At 38.0% G+C, this 24018-nt stretch overlaps 1 pseudogene; it reads right to left on the reverse strand.

The window, feature by feature from the left end:
• LOC102997950 (estrogen-related receptor gamma-like) overlaps positions 1–23520 on the reverse strand; it is a 67196-nt pseudogene extending 43676 nt beyond the window's left edge.
• Between the last annotated feature and the right edge of the window lie 498 nt (positions 23521–24018).

A 24018-nucleotide genomic window follows, 5' to 3' on the forward strand; every position in this document is an offset into this window, starting at 1 on the left:
GTTACATCAACCACGCACGACATTCATCATAATGGTTCTCAAGTCTCAGCAGCCGCTGGGTCGCACCCTCAGAAACCCAAGTCCCTGCCTCCTCTGTTTGCTGCTAAGGCAAGGCTGTCCTACGACAGCTCATACTTCCATCTTCCAGAAGGCAAACAGACAGGGCAGGATCAGTTCTTGTTCTTATCCGAAGTCCAGGAAGGAATATTGTGGGAAAACAGGAAAAGGGAACAATTAGTGGTGCCCATCTCATAAAACACTCAGTCATTCTTACCTAGTAGCTAACTAGTTAGATGTATAGGATTTCAAGACTCCTTCTGGAGCATCTATGTCTGCATGTGAACCCCACACTCACATCTAGGCCTATTTGTTTACCGGAAAATCATAAAACTCACAGTAACTGATGGTCAGTTATAGGCATGAATTTTACAGACAAGGAAGCTAGGGTCCACAGTGAGAAATAAACTTGAATGGTGGGGAGATCCAAGAAATGGGAAATGGAGTAAGGAGTTTGGTTTCATCACTTCAGAAACCTCTATAGGAGAGATGGAGTGATACCTCTCTTCCATTCCTAAAGAACCAAAGATTCTGGTGACTCAGGGAACTGAGGTTTAGCAAAAATGGATCTCTTGAGAAATGGTCACTCCTGTCCTAGGCTTCCCCCACATGTCCATATTTCTTCTCCCCACTCTCCAAAATTCAGCTGACAGGTTATCAGGCTCTGATAATAACACTGACTGACATTGGAAACTTTATTCATTCATCCATCTTTCTATCCACGGAACCTCACAAAGTTGAAGGCCGCATGCTGAGGTCATAGGTAGCACAGAAATAAGGTGATCTGCGTATCTACCTGCACTGCTGTATCAAATGTGCTGTCAAATTTAAACTAGACGGTCTACTAAAATAGCTGCCGCAAAAAACCCAAATAATGATAGTCAAATGATGGCGTATGATTGGTTAACTATACTGAGTACAGGTGGTTGCTACCCTAGTCGTTTCATTAAGTATGAAAGCCAAAGATTTATGTAATGGGTGATAAGGGCAAGAATGCTGTAAAAGTGAGAAAATACGGCAACAGTATGCTGTACATCAGCAGTGGGATAACTATTTATCTAAAAAGTTGGCATTCTTAGACTTCCAACAGGCAGCGTATGAAATTCATATATTCAAAGGAGACATCGTAATAACCTGCCGGCTGGTGGTGATGGATATGTTTTTAATCCAAATGGCCACAATCTTCAGTCTGCCTGTCATGGAGGGCCAGGAAAAAATGGAATTTTCCTTTCATAACGCTTGATGTTGAAAGAGGAAAAACCTGGAAGCATGATAAGTGGCTCATTCCAATGGACAAATGGACATGGCGCTGAGAGAATGACTGTGAATAAAAGTCATTGTTCCTGAACTAATGCCATTTTCAGTCGTTACACCAAGAAAACGGAGCAAGGGATGATTTCTGCCTCCTTCCCGTCTGGAAAGCACAAGTTCAAACTGCAACAAAAGCTGGAAAATCTTCAACACCGTGTGGATTCATTTACAAATTACCTCTTGCTGGAAAAAGTCAGGGGGAAGGCTGGTATAATATTTGTCTATTAACTAAAACTTATTGTACAAACACAGCAAGAAGAGTTGATGCTGTAGTGCTTTATTGACTCGAAAGCCTCGCCTATGGATTTCCTCCTTTGACGTTTAAAGGAATTCCTATTTCTCATTCACAGTCTATCAGAAAAGGTATATGACCTGTATTTTTTAATTTATATAAATCCACTCAGTCAATCAGCCTGGCCTGAAATTTAATGGATGTATCAGTCATTGTTGGTCCAGGGAGAGAGAACAGGCAGCAGATTCCACCATTCCATCTCTCTTCTTCCATTACCTTCCTCCCCATCCCCCCCTTTTTTTTTTTTAACCTCACCAGCTCCGATGTCTCCCTTAACTTCAAGCAAGGAGTCTTTCAAAGCTGTTGTTTTTAAAGGGAGAAATTCAAGTAAATATAAACTGATGGAAATACAGGAAGACCCTTTGGCTATTTTGGTTTTAAAAAAAAATCTTCATTTTCCCCATCCGTGTTATGGCAATTTTATTACATATTCAGCAAATTTACAGGAACATGATGTTCCCCTGACAAATTAATCACTTTCCAAGCATTTTAACATATAAATAAAATATCACCACAGGAGAGTAAAATCATCAGCTCAACTAGTTGATATAACCCTTCCTTCAGGAAAACTGACCTGAAATAGATTAAAGACCACCTCCCAGACACACACACAGACACACACACAGACACACACACACTCTCATAACTATGAGCTAGGCACTCAGACTACTGCTAACAAGGCTTTTAGGGACTTCTAACTTCAGAAGCCAGATTGCAGTGTTTAAAAGATAGGAGAAACGGAAGACAAAAGGACCTCTTCAAATATCTTTAACCTCACAACAATCTGCTAGAATCGATCTTCTCTCCTTCATAGTTTTATTTCTGCATTTCCTCTAATAATAATCATCAAATACTATATTTTTATAGTCCTATTCTTACCCTGCCATTCTAGGCAGGGAAGAAAAAATGCAAGGGGCTAGGTCTCTGTCTTTGCTTTGCGTTCCCCTCTGCTAATTTCAGAAAGTGAATCCAGCAATTATAAGTAGTAGGAGGCTGATAAGGAACCACACGTGCAGGAGAACTAGGTTCAATTCAAGCTTCCCTGACTAATCCTTATTATGACTCATTTCGACTTCAGAATTTGTCGGTTGAGGCAAGAAGCTAATTTGGCTTTGAGAAGTGAAATCTCAGTTTTGTACTTTCCTTCTACTGCTTCTAACAACCCATTATTAACAGCAAAGTAGGAGGGGGCATGAAGTATTTATGGAGTGCCCACTCTCACCAAGCTTTTTTTTTTTTTTGGCATGCTATTTTATTAGATCATTAAACTTGACATACTTTAAGTAAGAGCATTAATTTCTTTGGCTTCCAAACCCAGTCTGTACCATTGTATCTTACATCCGAAAATAAAATGCATTATTTTTAAAACCGATACCCAACATGACTCTCAAACTCTGATCCTGAGATGAACAGTAGGACATTCTGCCAGATCAGGAAATAGGAGCGGAAAGGCCCTGGTAGATTTCTCTGAACTGCTTCATCGCTCTGTATGCACAGATGATGCGTCTTCTGTTTGCACTCATCAGAAGACCTGTTTCCTCTCTCATCACGGGTTCTCTCACATCAAATACAACCAAGGTTTAATCTATATTTTAAGAAAATAAAGAAATCTGGCATCATGCCTGGGCCCGTTGTGACACCCCAAAACAAAAGATAACCAGGCCATGTTGACTGTCTTCAGTGCTTATGTAAATACCATTCTATTTATTAGCTCTGCTTTGGGGAAACCCCAAATGGTCACCTTACCTCCCTACTTATGAGCCTGTAAAAATACTGGTGATTTATTATTACATCCTTCTTCTTCCCTATGAATGGGGTAATGAAGTTTTTTACGGAGGCTATTAAGAAGCAACTGGGATGCTACTATTTGCTACTTATCCCATATAATCCCATATAATAACACCATAACTGCTATCAGAGGGCAACACTTAAAGCAGCTAAGCGTTCCGTAACTATAGCTGATTTGACGAAACTGTCAATAGCAAATTTCAAGGATAACCACTAAAAGGAGATTTACTTTTGAAATACATAATGTGTTACACAAAGCCTTTTATTAACATTTATTTATTTTTTGGTTCTAATTAAATCATTAGACTTACCAATTGACTACATAATTACAAAGTCAGCATTCTTAAAAAGAAAGTAGTAATAACACTAATTAATTTCCTTCTGGGTAGTTCCTTGACAAATTATGAAATTTCTCTTTTAAATTTCCTGACAAATATTTGGGCACATAAGATTTCTTTAACAGTTGATGCTCATGTCTTTAAATAACACCTTCAGTGAAGATGCCAATCAAATAAAAATAAAATTAACATCCAGATTATGGATTTTCTGAGAGAAGATGAAAGAATACATCTGTAAAATGCTAAAAAGAGATGTTTAGAGCAAGTACATGTTCATTTACTAAGCTTCCATTGACATTTTATGGAAATAAGCATACTCTAAACTCTTCCTATCAAAATAAGTATACATTTTTTCATGATCTTAAGAAAAGTAAGTTATTACATATCCCAGGCAAAGCTGACACAGGTACATGATCTGATGAAATCATATGAATGTAAATTACTCAAAGATAATATAAAGCTGGCCCTGTCCAGATTAGATCAGAGATGTTCTAACACCCGAACCTCAGAAATACAAAAGGAGATAAAACATGCTCAGGAAGCCTCATGCCTTAAGTCTTAAATAAGAACAAAACTTAACAAACAGGCAGTCAGGGTGAATAAAAGCAATTAAGGTAATATGTAAAAAGCCTGTGTTCTTGTATAGATATTTACATTTTTTTCTAAAACATTTCATTACTTTGTACATTGATGGAGCCTAAAATATCTATAAGCGTTCCCTGAAGTTGCCAATTAAACACTGTGTCAACTCCTGTTCTTGTAGTTAAACCATTGCCATCACCATGTACATGTTATTTCTAATTAATTCATGTCTCTCTTAACTTTGTCCTTCTTTGCCTGTCAAAAGAGTAGGCATTCAATCATCAGCCAACAGTATCTAAGTAACTCCAGGAGCAATAGATTACTTCCAGGAAAAGATAATTTAAAAAGTTACAAATTCTGGGAAAATATAATCTTGGGGCGGGGGCTTTATTTCTATAATGGTATGATGCAAAGCTGGGGGTGAATGTTGTATTGTTCAGTGTGGGGCTGGGGAGAGAGAGAGCTGGGATGTGAGAGGAAGAACTGCGGCGCAGAAGAAGAAAGATTAGGGGAGAGGACAAACCAGGTATGCTCTAACGCTCCTGAATTTTATTTAATGCCTTTAAATTTTATGGAGTTACTTGGCTTACGACAAATAGCTCATTTTATCTGGCCCTGGAAAATGGATTCAAATGAAGATAAAAAGGAATCATCTCAAATACTTTTTGGAAAGTGACTGGTTATAAATACATTTCCTTGAAATAAAAAGTGTTTTATTTGAACAACTATGAATTGGGCTGCTGCTTATATTTTGAATTAGCAGTATGTTTCATTTTCATGCATATTTCCCTCCAAATAGACATTGCTTATTTAAGTGAGGGCTAGAGCTTTACTGGCTCAAAAAAACAGCTCCATTAAATTTACTTTGCAACTGAATTGAGTCAAGTGGGATGGAGTAAAGACACCCTAAAGAATGTAGTCTATTCTAGAACACAAACACCACATGCCTTTCTGGACAGATACAACCAGGGGAATGATTCACAAACACATTGGTTTTTTTCATGGCTCTATCATAAGCTTGTCCATTAAAACATAAAGAGGTTAGATGTAATATGTAACATTATCCATGTATCTGTAAGAATCTATACAGTAAAAATGAGGGGAGTGCATAAAAAAATCATAAATTAATTTAAATGAAGCTCCTACCCCCTACCCCCAAATTATATTACCCCCTAAATGATTCTCAGGAAAGAAAACAGGAACAGTTTGTTTCAGTCTCCATACTACTAATGACATTCATAGTTCTAAACCTTCACTTAGAATTTAGAAATCATTTTCATATAGACTAGCTCTTCCTAGATTTCAATGACAATTTCAGCCTGGTAAATTTATCTTGTTAGATACCAGGAAGTCTTTTAAAACCATTTTGTTAAAACTTTCCTTATTTCAGTATAAATGGTTTGTTTAAGTCCAGTTTACAATTTCTTTAAGTATTTAGTTTTTGCATTCATCAGGTAATTCCTAGAGGACATGCCTGTCCATAAGGTTTATCTAGACCCAAAACACACAGAGTCCTACAAAGATTCCTACGATTGAGGGCTTTCATTGCATATTTAGGATATATTAATGGATATGTTGAATTCCATAACAGGGTTTGGTATACAGCAACTAACCAAAATATTTTTGACTGGCCACCTATACAAATAAAATTAACCTAACATTTTTTTCTACTTGTTTTTATCTAGTAGAAAAAAAAGAACCCAGTATGTATAAATCGCAATTCACTAAAAACTCAAATGCATTATCCCCGCCTGCCCCCACCCGCCACAAACAAAATCAACAGTTTCAGAAAGGACAGAGTTGTTTTATTTCTGTTAAATCAATGCCTAAAAATATTACATTTCATCAGTTTCACTTATCCTGAAAAGTCCCCAAAGGTTCCCTACCCGAAGCCGGCCATATTTTCAGTGCAAAACAGGCTGCGCACTGCTAATCTAAATCTAGATAAAACTCATGGGTTTGTCATCTGCACGATGATCTATACATCTCTACGTCTATGCAAATCAAATGCTTTTCTGCGTTCCTTTGAGCATTCCAAAGCACCCAGGGCTAAGGGAGCTTGAGGTTCTCGCAGATTCTTCCCCTGCTCCTCCTCTCCTTTCCCTCTGTGGATTTACACTAGCTACCTAAATAATTCACACTGCCTGCTTTTCAGCCCGAATGTTCCTCGGAAGAGGCCTACAATGAGCTACTGCAGTCACCAGATGGACCCATGGATGCAGCAGGTGAGGCAGTTGGCAGGACGCCCTGTCTGATGCTGCTTGCTTCGGCACGGGCCGCCTTTCTTTCCAGGTACATTATCATCATCTGAACACTGAGCAGGAGTGCAGTTTGGGGGTGGGGTGGAAGTGGGGCACTGGCAAACCCTCTACAAGCATTCCTAGAGGAACCGTAAATTACCAGCTGCCCTCCTCCTCCCTGCCCCTCCACCTCCAGCAACCCCGGATTCTTTACGCTGTTGCTTTGTTAGTGGGTTTTCCAAGACCATGGTGAAGGTTTCACAGTGCCTTTTGGCCCTATGCATAAAGAAGGACGCATCCGTTTGAAAATTCCACCTCGGCTTAACAGTAAGTGAAGAAAAGAGGATTCAAGGGGATGGATACCGGAAAAGTCAGGAAAACTAGGAGGGAGAAATGTAGTCTCATAGACACTTTGCAAAAAACACAAATGAAGGGAAAACACAGGTGAGATGATTCAGCTCATGTCTGCAATGCATTTGTATCAAGGTAAGCTGCCCTTTGCATCTAGTGAGTGGAGAGAAAAACTGTACTTTTCTAGCTTTTCAGTGTTGCAGAAAATATCAGCTGTGCCCAAGTTTGAGACAGTTCTTTGTCTCATATTTCTAGTGCCATTTCCAAAAAGCGCAGCATTTCCCTTCCAAAGTTCGTAATTCTATAGGACTGGAAGACAAAAATTGCCATGCATATCACCTGAAATTGGAAGTTTGCAACCTCATGGTGCCAAGCTATCATGAGACGATCACTCGGTAACACGTCGTATAAATTTTAATTGAGTATAAACACTTGACAAAAATTCTCCTGAGTTATTTCTGGCATATTCAGATTGGTAATGGTACCATGACACCATGATTTTAATCTTTCTATAAACTTAACTGATGCCAGTATAAATCTTATTACCTAACTTCACTAATCATCTAATTATAAACATCCAAAACTGCGACAGAGAATCATTTTAATGACCTGAAGCAAACCAAGCTGTATCTTCCAAAAAATAAATAAATAAAACACTTGAATAAAATGCATTCACTGAAAAGAGGCTGCAAAGACAGAAAACTGCTTTGAATTCCATCATCGAGTCCTCGGGCAAATTGAAATCCCAGGCTTTGGGGAACAGCACTGGGTAGTTTTGCAGGACTGTTGGACAAAGACAGTAGCTGTGAGATTATCTCGAGATTAAGGGCAAGGTTTCCTTAGAAAAATTACCTTTCAATAGTCATTTACTTTGATTAGAATGAATTTACTAATGCACACCTTTCCCTCAAAGTCAAACTACACAAACCTTCTAGAGTTCAGATACATCCCCCTTCCTTTTCCTATGACCTCGGAAATATCTTTTCTTACCTGATCTTTTAAAGCATTTTCCCCCTTTCGCTTCCAGTCTAAGAAACAAACCACACACAAGTCATTTAGAGCATTTTAAGATGTAATGGCAACTTTCGGGATCAAATCTTCAAAGGCTTCACAAGGAAGCAGGCAGGACCAGACTTGACTGCTCTAAGACCCCCAATCACACTTTTGCAATATTTAGGATCTAAATGTACCATTTCTAATTGTGTTCTTGGGGGCTAACTTCCTGTCAGCTCTAGAAGGCCCAAATCAGAAAATCAGAAAATCAGAATGGAAGCTCCAACTTGCTTAAGTTTTATGTAAAACCTCTGCTACCTAAATTCCTGAAATCATTTTCTGAAGATTGACCCAAGTAAAAATTGAAAACTTAAGTATATAAAGTCCCATTTTAGAGTGTTTTTTTAATGCACTCAAGATCATTTTATATTTTTATCATTTATTTCAGGATCTTCGTGCCCAGGACAGGGCCTGCACATAGTCAAATATTTTGCAATGAATGATCAAGAAAATGCAGTTTAATGCACTAAATATTGATTACTTTAATGATTTAAAAAATTGCAAAGGAATGCATGTAATCATTTTGATGCAACGTGAGAAGTTACTATAAGTAATCAATTGGATGCCAGAGAGTTGGTTATAAAAAATTCACTTCAAAAATCAATTTTAAATTGGTATCTTCTAAACTCGATTTCATTAACTCTCATTAAGCTATTTGCCCACAACCTAATTAATGTACATAACCAAAGGTACTTAATAATACTAAACAGAAGGGACTGGACATTTCTTAGAAACACATGAAAAGGCAAATGGTAATAAACTAACATTTAAAGATAGTAACTGTAAAATTAAATATAATATTTAGCATTTATATATTTTATAATGATGTAGATGTGTGTTCAGATTGCCACAGTTAAACTGGCAGGCAAGATTACTTCTAAAATAAAAGTAGTAGCAAAGTCTCAGCTAAAAAATAACTGCCATTTAAAAAATTAAAGAAGAGTAAGTATAAGCAAAGGGTGAAGGAATGAGTGGGTAATTACAGTTTAAGCCCTGGATATAAAAGACAATACGGTAATGTATGGTATAAGATGCTGCTGAAAATGAATGATAATTAAAATTTTGATTTCTGACATTGCAAAATTATTCTTTTAGAAAGTCTATATGATATTCTCAAACAGATCCACCTTATATAAATATCTATATTTGAACATACTTTTGGAGTATCAGAAATAAGTGTCATACTATTATATACATATGCAAAAAACATTTGCTTTTCCTGTGTTTAAAGAAGAGTCAGTACCTGTGTGTGTCTGTATTTGTGTGTATGTGTGTGTGTGTGTGTGTGTAATACAATTTCTGTAACTGATTTAATTGTTATTTCCTTTATTTCAGATGCCTTTCTGGATGTGACTATCTTAAAGTTGCAAAATGCAAGTTAGTCTAAACCTAATAGAGAAAACATAGATATCTAAATTTTAGCCTGATATACAGTATATACTAGAATTAGCATAATTTAAAGAAAAACATATTTATAGGTGACCTTTCTCTTTCCTAAACAAAATATCGACAAAGTGATTCAAATGCCATAAATTCAATGCAATGCCCAACTGGTTAAACTCATGCAGTCCCCTATGTTAACTATGATCTTTTTTTTGCCAGCTTTCTTGCCACTATGTAGGTAGTGCTGACTGAAAAAAAAAAAAAAAAAATTGGGGGCGTTGTGGTTATGATCTCTAATGAAATTACTTATTTTATTTATTTGTGGTTTACCTACCTAGGTGAAAGTATACATTGAGTCACATAATTAAACACAAAAAATATCTTAGAATAAACCAACCAACAATATTCTTAAGAGGTGGGAAACACAGCACCCTGAATGACTATCGACTTTAAATTTGAAGTCAAGACAGTATGTTTGCAAAATTCACCTGTAATCCTGGTTCAAGATGTCCCCAGACCACTTTTGCTCTGCTCTGAAAGTCTGAGAAGAAGTGTCGACATAAGTTTTGCATTTACAGTTTAAAAACAGAGAGAGAGAGAGAGAGAGAGAGAGAGAGAGAGAGAGAGAGAGAGAGAGAGAGAGAGAATGAGCACAGATCCCTAGCACGCCTCCTGGGCACCTAAACAGAAGTATTTGCATAGCCCTTGAACACTGTTTAGCAAACAAAGAGTGGACAGGACCAGAGTGGCTTCTATCTGCCAGTCCTGCCGTCCTTTTTCAAAGCAAGGCAGGGGTTCTGTTTTTAGTCCACACTCTGGTTCAGCGTTAATCCTGTTTTATGTTGTTCACACCTGCCGCTGACTAGCAGCCTGCTGATGGGTCGGAGCTCACGCTGCTCAGACAAATCCCACTAAACTGAGAAGCCGGACAAAAGCTACTGGACAGAGCTGGAAACAAAGCCTGATCAGAGTCGTGAATACAGGAGAAGCAGACCCCACCAAAATCTCTCCTCTCATTTGCAGACAAGCCTCCGATGTCCCAAATTTCCCACCCAACAGTAAATGCAACCAACTGGTCTTTTTTGAAAGCCTGAACCCCATTGGCTTATTTATATTCCTTGGCTTTTTATGTCTTTTGGTAAAATGAATGCCAATACAGTAAAAAAAAAAAAAAAAAAGAAAGAAAGAAAGAAAAAGGAAAAAGGATTGCTAGAGTCAGATGTACATGCTAGCCACTCTTTGTGTCCTTACCAAAAGAATCTATGTGAAACAAACCTCATTATTAATTTAAAATATCCTATAGCTCACCTCTCTAGTCATAGAATTCTACATCCAAAATGAACAGAGATAGAAAATATATATTCTGCCATCAGTGGCCACCGGGTGACCAAGACAGTGACTTGTATGCTAAGACGGCTCTGCTCCCTCCCCATCCTGCACTGCATGTGCCTAATAGCACACATCAAAAGGAATGAATTCTTTTTTGATCTTAGTACCAGCAATAAATCAAATTCAGTGACACAGACAGGGGGGGAAATGCACCACTAAGGGAAAACTCCAAGACTGACAGTGGGACCAGTCGGAGGCATCCGCTCCATCAAGTTCCAGTAAACGATACCCACCCTCCCTCTCTCGGAAACAAGATGTAAGCTGTCATATGCTTACCCAGAGTGAGAAAAACTTACCCGGTCCTGATGCGACCCTAAGTCAAGATGAACTTTCTGCTGACATTTCCAGCGGTGGCCCCGGAGCCCCTCCCTCCCACCTAAAGAGTCAATTTCCTTCCTTTCTGGGAGCCGGGTTCTTCCCGCTGGTGGGCACCGAGAGCTCCTACTGGCCAGCACAGGGTGGCTCCAAGAGGAGCTGCACACCTGGGGGGGTCAAATGAAGACTCTGGGATCATTTTATTACATCTCCTGAAGCACCTTTCCTGCCTGCACACAGCCAATAAAGCATCAAGGGCTCCACTGCCGACACTCGGGGAGCTGCACATCTGCCTAACCCACAACGGTGCATAAATTTAATGGAGCACAGTTTTAATACTTCTCTGGGGGGGGGGGGGGAAGCACGCAAAGCGCTAACTAGCCAACTAACGTTCTGTTAATGGATGGATGTGGGGATGCCATAGTTGAGGTGTTGGCATCTTCTTCCCAAATCGCTTTCCAACTATTTACCCTGAGCAACGTGCTGTTTTGGAGGGTCAGTCCTCGCGAAGCCTGACTCACTTGCGTGTGCCGTACTCTTCCTCGGCAGGTGAGAAATTTACAGGGCTGCTCAGAAGCAGCTTGGCTACCACAGGTGAGAAGCCACATAAACGCACACTTTTCCAGTGTGTGTAAGACTGTGTTCTTGGGAACTCTCTACTGGCGCTAAAGAAAAGAGTCGTCGTCAAAAAATGATACTGTAATATACTTGCTATGATTGCAGACAGAATTCATGTGTCTTTCATGATCGGACACAGCCCATCCTAAAATTAAAAATATAGTTTTTGCTTTCAATTTGTTTATGGGATATGGACAGTATAGGAATAAATTATTATGTGGAATCACACAAAATTGCTTATATTTGACCATTCCTTGACCTAGAAAAATGGCCATTTCATGGGGTTCAACCTAATTTAATTAGAATCCTAGTATCTCACTTTCATGCAAAAAAGCCTGAAGTTTTGTCAGGGCATTTCGTAACTCCAAACTTGACTTTCCTCCTCATGTTCCCTCAGAAAGCCACCTCAGATTCATTTTGGGTTTTTTTTAAACCCACTGTGAAAATGAGAAAATTTATTGAAGTATATTTCAAGACTTGAGCCTATTAAGATTTGGGGTACACAAGCCCTAGCTGTCAAAATTTCACTGAAAATCAAGTTTTGCACGTTAGACCATCCACTCATTCAATGGAGTGTTCACTCTAAGGCTTGCCTTTTTGAGAAGCAACTTGGTAATCCCATATAACAAAAGAGTAAATGCTTCATCCCACGGACCAAGACTACACACTGATGGAATAGGATGGAAGATCTCATCCTTGAGGTCCTTCGCTAAAGGACTTGAATCATGGATGATCTTTTCTTCCCCCAGCGACTTTGTAAGTTTGCTCAGGACAGAAAGATTTCAGTGTATCAGCAGCAGTAGCAGCTCTCCGATCAGAGGATATTTAATGTTTTGCATGTAGTATTGGCGATGGGATGAATACCCTCCGATAAGACGGGGAAAAAAGGAGCCTCGGCTGTGCAATTGATAAAGGTGTGCTACCTGCCGCGGCCTCCCAGTGCAGCTCCTAAGTTTCCCCACTTCTGAAGAAAGTGAAGACCACCTTAGTTGGAGGATAGTGCTTTCCTCGGGCAGGAATTTTCATTTCAGTTTGAATCTTAAACCATTACATTGCCAGTGATGCATTTTTATGTTGACAATTGACATCTTCGTAAAAGAATGAAACCTTCTGAGCGACGGCTCAAAAGCATGAAGGTTGCCTGCAGTAAGTACTTAAATTATTTTACATCTAAATGGAGCCCAGCTGTTTTGAGTTAAAATTTAATAAACCTTAAATGGATGACCTTTCTTGCACAGAAAGGCCCAGAGTTGCAAAAACGAACTTTCCAATGAAATATAGTTTAAGGAACTAGTGCTGAACAAAGGGCTAGTTAAAGCTGAATGCTTTGTCAATTTATCAGCTTGTGAACATTCTGTTCCTGGATTCCCCACCGCTGCTGGATGTATAGAACGGTGGTGCCTTGCTTAATCGAATACTATTGATTCAAGTGTGTCACAGTGATCTCATGGAGAGTAATCAATAGTAATCCAAAATCAATCAATCTGCTCTTGCACTATCATTTATCAAATCTGAATACACCAAATTATTTGTAGGCATCAAATTACAAAGAAGAGAAAAGGGGAAAGCCAGGGAAAGTTCATGGTTTATACTGAAGCGCAAAACCAGTCACTCTCTTTTTTAAGGGGAGGTGCTTTAAAATGGACAACTATTTGGCCAAATGCATTTATCTTCTCATTAACCTATCCTAAATTTATACTGAATCTCATTCCATTTCTGGGGAAAAAAAAGTAAGATTTCTTGTTTAGGAGTTGGCTGCTTCAGCACAAGTGATAGAAACGTAAAGATGCCCCAACTTACATAGTAGGTCACACCAGCATTTTCCAAGTCTGATAAGCTAAGTTTCAAATGCCTGTCACCCATCTGCTGGTAAACAAGGAGACTCGATTGGCACAGGACATAACTGCATCTTCGAACATCAGAAATGATGGTTAATGGAATTGGAGTGGAAAAAGAAATACTTAATTTCTCCAGAGAACGTACACATAGATGCACCTGCTTATCAGAGAAGCTGCTGTTGACGCTGAGGGTTCCTTTATCAACAGATTCACCTGTAATTTCGTCCAGGTAATAAATCCTTCTATTCATTATAGCACACTCAAAAGCACCCCTACTATTTAACTTGAAGGAAAAAAGGCACAGAGTGTCTAGAACATTTACTTTCGCTAATGTAAAAGTGTTGGCATTTTACTTCATTCCCGATAAGCTGGTGCTAGTAGAGGTGATTATCCTTTTCTTATTCAAAGCCTATCAGCATTTCGAAAAGCTCTCTCCATCTTATCAGGTGTATGAACAGCACAGTTACTGAAAACAGTTTCTACGGCTCCTCTCTCTTTCTGCCAAGCTATCTGATAAACCCCCAACTAACTAACTGTATTTACACACAATCAAACAGAAGTTGTATCTTCCGCGCGCTGTGGCCAGATTCCAGTTTGCCATAGGTTTTTCTGCTGTGACATTAACTTAACAAAAATGTCAGTAGCAGTACCCCAAACTGACAACAATCAAGAAAACACTATAAAAGCACTCAACTAGAATGCACGACAAACAGAGACGAAAGAAAAACAAATACGAAAAGTTGAAGGCAATCTCTTTGGAATTCGGGGTGGGTTGGGGGAATAAAGCGTACTGTGTATGCAAATCGGCATGAATATCATGCACTTACCTTTCACTAAAGTAAATGGTCCTTTAGCAAAACAGATGAATAGAAAAACAGCAATTTTAAAAGAAAACGCTGCTGGGATGGAGGGGGTTCAGGAAAGTTTTTAAGAACTGAACGGGCACTTCCTCATATTTCAGGTTATTTCAGTGTGGGGCAGAGAGGTTCTATAACGTAAGCAAAGTAAGACAACAGACAGTATCATCGAACTTACCCCATACACTGAAGACAAGACAGAAAGCAAGGCTGTAACATATGGTGACCACATTCTCAGGATAGATTTTCCAATCATTAAAACCCTCATAAATGCTCTAGACATTAAAGTTTTGTTCACTATAAGGAAATTAAAAAATACAAAAATACAATTTGAGTGTTCAACCTCATCATTTTTCTCATTCTTCAGACTTAACCCACTGAACAGTTCCATATAAAGGTATGAAAAAAGAATCACCCTCCAGACTAACATAAGTGGATGATCTGCTCTCCATTTCTATCTGGTACAAAATGCTTACCCTAGTTCATGGTTCATACAAATTGAGAGACATCCCTAATCGTTTCTGGGTAGCTCTTTGGAGCATGAAAGACAACAGTGATATTTCTCGAACATAAGAGAAATATGAACTTTACTTCAACAACTGAATAATAAATTCCTGACCCTAGGAAAGAATCTCTGCTTGGGCTTCTGTGCATAAATTGCACATTTGTTCCTCACCTCCCTTTGCTGAATGGCTAAGAGAGAACAGAAAACGGCAGCCACACGCTCCCACCTGAGCCCAACTCCTGATTCTGTCTAGACTCCAAGAACAGAATGAGCCTTTCCTTAGATGAGGAGGGCAATAAGATGAATTAGCCAAGTGTGCAGCTCAGTACAATTCAGCTGATGGTTGCCTTTCCATCTGTGACACTATGATCCCATGACTGATGAGGCAGGTCTCATTTAAGTCTGTGGATAAAAGGGATGCTTCTGTCATTTCATAGGACCCAGAACCAACTGTATACAATCACTTTCTCATATACATCTTTCCCCGTCTTTGGCCATGAATAGTTGGTTATGGGTATGATATTCTTCCTCAAAATATCTGATCTGTTTTAATAGATTAATGGCTGTGAAGAAAGCATTGTTAGAGTATTCTTTCATTTATGGAAAAATGAATACAATTTAACATGGCCATCTTACGTTTTTGGAGAAGTGAAAGTACTACAATAATTTGGAATTATGGAGGGCAAAGGGCCATTGATTGAACAACCTCACATTTGAATTTTTCTCTTAAGTACCTTAGTCTCTATAATTTTTTATATGACTCACTATTTTTGCTCACTCTGAACATAACTTTAGATATTCTTTTCAAAGCAAAAGAAATTCTTATAAGTATGAACTGTAACAACATTTTAGCTGCCTTGAAAAGGACACCTTTTCAAACATTTTTACTCATATTGTATTAAAAAGAAAGTAAATGTTATTTATTTAACGAGTCCTTTGTTTAAATTCTCAAAAGCATTTTCAATGAGTCAAATCTTCCTAGAGCAGATGAAAAAGGAATTATCACATACAAAGATACCATCCTGATCATGGAAGAGAAAAAAAGAATTCAGTATGCTTCTGCCTATTTTCTGTGCCTAAGTTCTTGATTTACTTTTTTAAATTTCATTTTTTTTTGCCTATTGAATAAGCCAGATAAAAAGAAAGAACAAGATTTTTTTTTTTTTCTTTCTCAGAAAATGTATGCAAAGTGCAACAAAGAAGAAATGTCCCTTGTTTCCAGCGGACTGGCAAGGCTGCTGCTTCAGACTCTCCACTTGTTAAAGTCTTTATATACATCACACATAAGAGCAACCGAGGCTCCCCACTTCAGACTTTTTAAAAAAGTAAATCCCATTATTATCCCATTACTTCCAAGACAGTAAAAAGATATGAACAAGCTTCAGTTATACTCTTTTTTTTTTTTAACAAAACTCATTATCGTCTACGCTTTCTGTATTCCCACAGTTAGAGTTTTAAAGAGAAGTAAGCAAACACGCTGGTTTTCATTGCACTTCTACTAGCCATCAATCTCTAATACAATATGAGAATTTATTGGGTAGCTTCCCTTTTATTTAGTACCATCTTAAGCAGCTGTTTGCGGAGGTGTACGAGGAAGCAAAGTTAAATTGATATGTCTGTGATATGCCTGACAGCCCTTAGTATGGCTAATATTAATTTGTTTTCTTTGGCTAGGTAACTGCTGCCAAAGCATATTATACATAATGTGTACTTCCAATCAAAATGATGAAAAGTATATATGCAATTTTGTTTCACTCAAAGCAAGAGGAGAAGGCACAGAGGAATGTATATGACAGAGACTGCCTTTGATAATCAAAATATAAATTTGCTTCCAAGTTCATTTTTTACAATGTAATCTGATCTTAGGTAGGCTCTCCATGAGTTGAACACTTTAAACAACTCTTTTAATAGATTTTAAATGCCAAAAGCCAGTGTTTTTATTTATTATATTGTGTGAAAGAATTCCATGTAGCCAGAGGCTGCATTTCTAATGGCTAGTGTTGCATGCTATGTATTAATATTCAAATGCACATATAGATCTATGCCAGTATATTGAAATGGACTTTAATTGGCCCGTGAGAAGCCAATTTATTTAAAACTGTACTTTTTCTTTTATTGCTTTGCCTTAGTGAGTTATCTTCCAAATATACATGCATTGCCATCAATTAAAATGGCAAAATATTTGAAAAATCAAAACATAAAAAGCAAGTTCCCTCCAAACATTCAAAAAATTTTTTTGAAAATTAAAAGGGGGGATGCAATAGTACACATACACAGCACACACACAATCTAAACCTTCTCAATCTGATGGTTTTGTATAATTGATTAGAAAATACATTTGGAAAATACTGAGAAATAGTGTCCAAATCAGAGAAAAAGAAACATCTGGCACTTCTGTAAAGAAAAACATAGAGAGGAAGGATGTGTTTGTTATAATTGAACGGAAATTATTCTTATTAGCTATGTTTCCCAGACTTCGAAAGTAGAAGTCTAAAATGAACTTGAAACAAGAATAAGATGCCAGGTAAATCCTTCAAAAGGCAGAAGGCTGTCACTTGACACCCTCAGATAATAAAGGAGCTAACTTTCAGCAGACGGATTGGCATAAAGAAACAGCAGGATTTTTTTAAAAACGAGAAACATTAAAATCGCTAAAGTACTCTACAAACAAATAAAGGTAGGAAATGAATCTAGGACTTTAAACAAAATATGAATTAGAACAAGAATTTGAATAGAAAGAGCATTTGGATAAGTGGTTTCTCTCAACACTCATTCAGATTCACTGAGCAAAATCACAGACCTTTAAACTTACCTCTTAGAATAAAATTCAGAAATTCAGAAATCTATGATGTACTTTATATGGATATAATACTTATTAATTTTCTTTATGTGTTTTTAGCAAAAACAAAAAGAAAATGACATTTACATAGTGAGGATAAGTGAAATTTATATTTTGCATTTATTTAAAAGCTATCATGTTTACATTTAGATATATTTGTCAGGCCCAACTGTATAAGAAAACAGTGTAGCCAAGAGCTAATTCAAAACTGTTTCTTGGATATGGGCCCAAACCATTAAATTATGTATTTAGTGCTAGTGGCTTATTTCCTATTTTACAAATTATTTATGATTTCTAGATATTGAATTTTAAAATGATAATAATTAACAATTTATAAAATCAGAAACAAATTAATGTATTAGGTGACCTGTTACCTGTCTGTTACATAGTAGTTAAACCAATTTAGTTGAAAATCAGACTTGGTAAATACCTGAAATACTAATTCCAGGTTAAAATTATGCATGGCAAATTTAACTGGACACTAACTGATTAGAAAAATACTTGAGATCTACTTTATTATATAAATATACATGATCACTCTCGCAGCATACCTATATTCTACATACATCTCTTCCCATGTATATGTATGTATTTCACATGCATACTATACATGCACACAAAGGCACACACGTGTGTGTGGTATATTCTACTGACTGCTTTGGATTTTAAAGTAGCGTATGTGTATCTTTATTTATAATAATGGTATAGACCATGGGCATCCGTATACACATGGCTATGAAAACAATAATCAACAGCAAAACACACAAAATGCAGTAAGAAAACATGTCAAGCGGCAGAGATGCTGGATGTCATCCCTGGGCTATCAAATACACACATAAGTATGATTGGAGAAAGAGAACCTAAATATTTCACTGTCAGAGAATGTAGAAAACAGCAATTCATTTCTATCTCATGTGCTTTAGGACAATGACAATTTAATACAAGGCCAGTGGATGTAAAAGAGATAAAAACTGAACAAACTGGGCCAGGGTAATCAAAGATTTTCTCCAGAGAGCTGACTAGGGCCGGAGCTCATATGCACTTATACCAGATCAACACTGTATTGTTTCTTTCTTCCATGAATTTGCTAGGAAGCAAAATTCAGAGCATAGCTTATCTGCTGCAATGACTTAAAAGTTCTAGTGAGATGCTGTCCTCTTATTTCAAAATGCTTGATAGGTGATTCTCAAAAGTTTATTTGATATTAATTGGTGTCATAGAAATCACAGCTATCAATTGCCACTTGTATGACAAAGTATCGACCATAAGCACAGATTTTAATTTATTTTTTGAAATAATATAAGCAAAACATTGAGTGCTGAAGAGCACTTTAGAAGTCAAACAAAGAAATACTTTGTTTAGTCACTAGGCTAAAACAAATGTTGAGGAATTTTTCACAAGTGATACAGACTTGAGGTTCGGCATTATGCCTACCTTCCCAAAGAACGGCCTCTTCTTTGTCTGCAGTTCTTGCAAGAGTGAGGTATTGTGAAAATATTGTTAAACAGACTCATAGAGAAGTTACCTGCCCCCTTTGATGAATAGCACCACGGACCTAAAATTAATTGCAAAAGTATGGCCCCGGCTAATGAGATGGTCCTTATCTTTTTTCAGCACAAGAAGCACAAGTATATTTCTGCTGGCTCGATATTTTACAAAAATGCCTAAAGTATTCTTAACTCAGTAGAAATCTGATTAAAAGACTTCAAAGGCACAAAATAACATAAATTCTAAGATCTGGAAAATTTGAAGTTAAAACTAATTTCCTGCATTATTTTCCTTTTAAACCTTTATTTTCTTTTTTGCTTTGAAAAGAAGAACAGCAAAAAAATCTTTTCTCTGGCTTCTATTAGCATTTTTTTTAAAGCTGAATTACAATACCATTCCTTATAAGGTGGCCAATATACATCCCAGGTCAGATTAAATCAAATAAATATATCAAAGGCCATCAATTTAGAATTAAAAAAAAGAAAAAAGAACAATGATACCGTATTGGGGGGAAAACACTGGAAAAATGGTCATCCATGCAAGAGAATTAATGGATATTCACAAGGGCTTTGCTAATAACATGGGTTAATTACCGCTGCAACACACTAGGCTCAGTAAATAAAGCAGCAGTGCCATAAACACATGAAGATGAGAAACCCATCTCTATAAGAACCAGCCAACATCATCACCCTTGCCTCTGACCAGGAAATGGGAAGCTGTTTTCCAGCCCTTTCTGTAAAAGGAGGATTTCTAAACTTACCACCCAATCTGTACAGGGTAATACATAAATACACTGACACAAAGGGCTAGTGAAGCATGGGGGTGCCCAGCACTTACTCACCACTCCCATCCAACATTGATTCCATTAACTCAGAACACTTGTTTTGCTTACTCCAAGGAGAAAAATCATATGTTACATAATGCACACTGTCTGGCTATTTTGACTATATATAGTTTGGGATATGTACAGTAGTTATTTAATTTTTAGAGAAATAGAATTAATCTGTTCACTTTAGTGATGTGATGGGCAAGGTTACGAGACTCTACAGCTTAGGAACACTCACCCCTAAGTGCAGCTGGTTGTCACTTCCAGCAATTCACAAAGAAATCATCTGAAAACCCCTACCTTTAAGGCTGCAGGTGTTTTCAACAGATTTACAGAGAAGAAACAGGAAGGAAAAGTAATATGAGCTCCAAGTCTGGAGTTTAAGGATTCCTTCTTAGAAAAATAAACTTAAAGACTCTGTTCATAGTTCTCAAAGAAAATCACATCTAAAGTGACGTAGGCAAGCTCCCATCTTTTTAAAAAAATTGCATCCACTCTGGTTTAGGCTTTTTGTCGTTGTTGTCATTGCATACATTTTTCCTTCCTGCCTATTTTTATCCCATGTATTTTGACATGATAGTATTACTTTTGGATAGTTGTATTTCAATTTACTTTTAGCTTTTAGCAGGGAGAGATGAGGCAGAGAAAAGAAGCAAAACCCTGAAAAAGAAAGAGCAAACCTTACAAAATAAAACTTGCATAGCTCCAAACAGGAATCTTAAAACACAAATCTGTTTAATTTTGGATGTCTGGCTTTCCATGATCAGGCTGAAATTTACTGAACCGTTCCCTCCTCGCCTTGCCTGTTTTGGAGTGTTTCAATTGCCTTTCCTTCTTCCAGCAGCTGTGACAACTGTTAAAACAGTCCGTAAAATTAAGTCCGCTCTATAATCCTGTAGTCAATGTTACATTTTCATCAGAGGTTGAAAGGGAAGCATGTGACGAGCACACTCATTTAGAATGATTAGACTGACACATACGTCAAAATGAGCAGATATACTATTTTCATCTATTTATGCTATCAGTTATTACTGCTATTAAATGTGAAACAAGCTTTCAAGTATTATTCTCTTTAATGTGCTAGCACATTTCCTAAAATAAAAAATACATAGTTATAGGTTAACATTTTAGGCTCTCCTAATGGTGGTCAATAAATGGCACGAATCTTTTTAACAGCTTCCAAAGCAGAAATTGTCCAATATTCTCCTCTGAAACTGCATAACTCTGGTTTCATTTCAATGTATACTCACACGTGATGGGGTTTAACCCAGCACATTTACTATGAATATTAATAGCATGTATAAATTCTGTGGTTTATTAATTGAGACAGAGAGGCAGATGCGTTACTAAGCATGAGATCTTTCTGTCTGTCCGGTGAACCACGTAACCATCAGAACTGCATCCAAACAATAAATCTGTATTTTTTAAAGATGACTTTTAATTGAGCCAAAAAGAAAGCTAGTTTGAATCTTGCGCCAAAGCCAAAAGGACATGTGTCCTGATTTCATTTAAATGCGTCTGCTTTAAGAGGCTTATCTAAACTAATTATTCAAATTAGCTGTAAGAAGTTAAATTCAAGGAAACTACAAAGAAGCCTGGGGGTGGGGGTGGGGGGGTTAAAGTTTGTTTAGTTTATTTATTTATGAGAGAAAGTTTCGAATTGGGTGAGCTTGGATAATGCATTCTTCCTGACATGAAGACATATGAAATTCTCCAGTGGGACAGCCTCCGGCGCGCGCTCACCTTCAAACTTCACTTGAGTGGGCAGTCCTACCTTTGTTTATTTTTCATTTTTATTTCCAAACAATTTAAGGTTGTTTCTTCCTTGGAGTGTTTTCTACTGACGCAAGCACTGCCTTCCAACCTTTCAGTTCTTCCTAAATCCATCCCTCGGCTAATATCCCTTGCGTGAGTGTGTATGTGTGCAAGCATGCACACATACACGCGCACACACACTCACACTCACACGCACGAGGAGCCACTGAGACTGCAAGTCACTTTTCATCTCTTGCTTAGTTACAAACCAAGGCAATATGCAGTCACTAAGGACCGCTAGTGGACATCTACCTATAATGCACGACCTTCTCCTCTGGAGAGTTTTATATTTTCTTCACTGTCTATAGAGAGAAACGTTTGCCAAGAGCACTCTTTTCAGAATTATAACAGTTGGTATTACTGTAATGGGAAAGCAAAGCCATACAACTGACTCAACAGAAAGAGGAACCAGTGACAGCTCCCGTGATAAACTAATATTTCAACGGTGGGTTGAAATTAAGTTTATGACCCACTCATTTACACAAGAATGCCTAATTTACTCCTTTTACCCCCTACTCATATGTCCCCCACCTTGAGCGATCCAAATATGTATATTTCCATGTGCATAAAGATATTCATAAGTACCAATTAAACTGCATCTAAGGACAAAAGTACTTTTCTGCATTTTCTGGACACGATACATGAAACAAATCCACAGTCTCAGCATTGTCTATTCAAGGGGAAATTTAGAAAGTCACTACTGTTTCTTCTTTAGTGTTTTTTTTCCTCCCCTTAAATATTTATAATGTGTGAAAATCTCATGTTACTTAATGGACTGATTTGTCAGTTAAGTGCTGACTTAATGCTAACCATGCAAATAACATTATTCTAGCCCCCAGATGGCACAGGGCTAGTTTTTAAATTGTTCTCTGAAGGAGAATTAGTAAATGTGCAATTCTGCCTCTAACTCTGCGCGGTAAGAAATGACAGGGAGCTGAAAATATCTGTCAAACTGCAAATACATAAGAGGCACTCAATAGTATAAATCAGTTTGAATCCTGTATTTTAAAACATTTTTCCTTGGGAAAATGGGTCCTAGTAAAAGATGCATTTTAACAGTTCACTAAGCATTTGTGCCAAGTGCCTATTCTTAGCACCTGAATAAGAAGTGACTGTCACCCAGCTGTTTTACTGACAGTCACTGAGCTTTGCCTCAAAGGTAACATTGTAGTCAGAGAACAATTCTCGACTTACTGAATTAGGAGATCACCCTCAACACAAAAGGCACAAGACAGACACAAACAAGCGCTCGTGCGCACGACATACCCAGGGCATTACCTGAATCCGTGCGCCAAGATCCATTCCGTTCACCCCACACTCTCACCCCCAGGACGAGTTTTAAAAAGGAAAGAAAAAGGTACCTACTCTTCCTCGTAGTGCAGGGAAAAAGATTCAGGAAGGCAAAGTTCTACCGAATCCATGTGCGACCGGCAACCATTATTTGCGCACCCCCGCTATAAATCAAAGTTTCCTTGACAGAGCAGAGCGCAATTAACACAAATGTTCTCCTGGTGACAAGCCTATAGGCACAGCCAGTTGGGACCAGAGCTCTCACACTCTCCTAATCAAGGACTTAAAGCCCCGATTGGAGCTTATTAATATGAAGTAGAGCTTAACATATGCAGTCCCACCGGCCCAGGCGCGCAGCCGATTGGGGGGGTCTCCGCCCAATCAGGACGGAGGCGACTGGAGGCTGCGAGGAGCCGCGGAGCCGGGCAGGTACTGAGGGTGCAGAGACGCGAAGGGGCTGGGAACGGAGCGGGAGAGAAAAAGAGAGCGAGGACCAGAGACCGAAACGCTGCCCGTAGATACTGGGCTCTGCCTTTTCTTTCTTTCTTTTTCTTTTCTTTTTTTTCTTATATTTTTTTCTCCCTCCCTCCCCCCCCCCCTCACCCCGCTCCGGGAAGCGAGAAAAGAAACCTAACTAATTTAACCCTCTAGGCACTAGAGGGATGTGTGTTGGGTTTCTCACCTAAGATCTCTTTTGCCTCGCACAGAAGAACTCACGCAGACTCTCAGTTAATTTGGGAAAGGATTCTGCGGAAGGTAGAGAATGAAGTTTGTCCTGCCGTAGTCTTGTGTTTTATTCCACGGGAGGGGGGCTCCTTCTTATTTAGTGCTGTACTTTCTCAT

This window comes from Balaenoptera acutorostrata, chromosome 1 (genome assembly GCF_949987535.1).
Source record: "Balaenoptera acutorostrata chromosome 1, mBalAcu1.1, whole genome shotgun sequence".
Lineage (NCBI taxonomy): Eukaryota > Metazoa > Chordata > Mammalia > Artiodactyla > Balaenopteridae > Balaenoptera > Balaenoptera acutorostrata.